The sequence below is a fragment of the Arvicanthis niloticus genome, chromosome 8 (genome assembly GCF_011762505.2).
Source record: "Arvicanthis niloticus isolate mArvNil1 chromosome 8, mArvNil1.pat.X, whole genome shotgun sequence".
NCBI classification, from domain to species: Eukaryota; Metazoa; Chordata; class Mammalia; order Rodentia; family Muridae; genus Arvicanthis; species Arvicanthis niloticus.
Genome location: NC_047665.1, coordinates 30,081,793 through 30,082,695, shown reverse-complemented (window position 1 = coordinate 30,082,695; position 903 = coordinate 30,081,793).

Genomic DNA, 903 nt, shown 5'->3' with positions numbered 1-903 from the left:
GAATTGAAGCACAGTTAGCCTGGAGGCTTACTCTTGCTGGGAATGATCCAATCCATAGCCTGCTGTGACTGGCATCCAGTGGGCTCAGTGGAATCACAGTTGGAGCTAGAAACCAAAGTCACTCAGCCCTGTGTGAAAGTGGCACAAGATGGTCATGTGTTGGTGGAACCAGAAAGCAATGTGGATCTATAGAGCACAGGGTGGGGTCACGGTCCTTGGCTTTGAAATGTACTCACTACACCAATAGGACTTAATCCTAACACATGAAGTTGATACGACAATACCTCCTTAGAGCTCTGTCACAAAGATCACATTAATGAATATATATAAATGCATGAAGACATTTTACTACTGTTAGAGCTTCTTGCTTATCCAGGGACAGCTGCTGCCAACTGGTCTGACACTGTGCACTTTGGTAACGAGCCTGTATTGGAGAACCACAGACAGCCTCTTGCTTTGCTTCCAAATAACAGCAAATTCCCAGGGCAACAAAGTTAAGAGCACAGAGTTGCTTCCCACTCTGCTTAGCACCTCGGCAGACGAGCTGTCTCAGAGACTGTTTCCCTATTTACTCCCCCTGAATGGACTGCGAGCTGCTCATTCAAGCCCAGCTCCTGTTTCTAAGGCTTCCTCATTTCCTTGCCCTTTTTCTGGTTTACCAGATGGGATGAAGTCTTCTTATTACAACATCTTTCCCTTCTACTTACTTTGACCTGATTTAAAAGTAGCAAGTCACTTTATTTGGGCTGCAGGAAAGAGCACTAAACCAGATGTCGGGTGACTGGGATTTCTGGAAGACATTCCCCTTGTTTTCAACCAGACACGTGATACATGAAGTAGGAGCCCCTGGCATCCAGCCACAGGCCCCTGCTACAGCGCGCGTGCTCACGCATGCCTCCAATC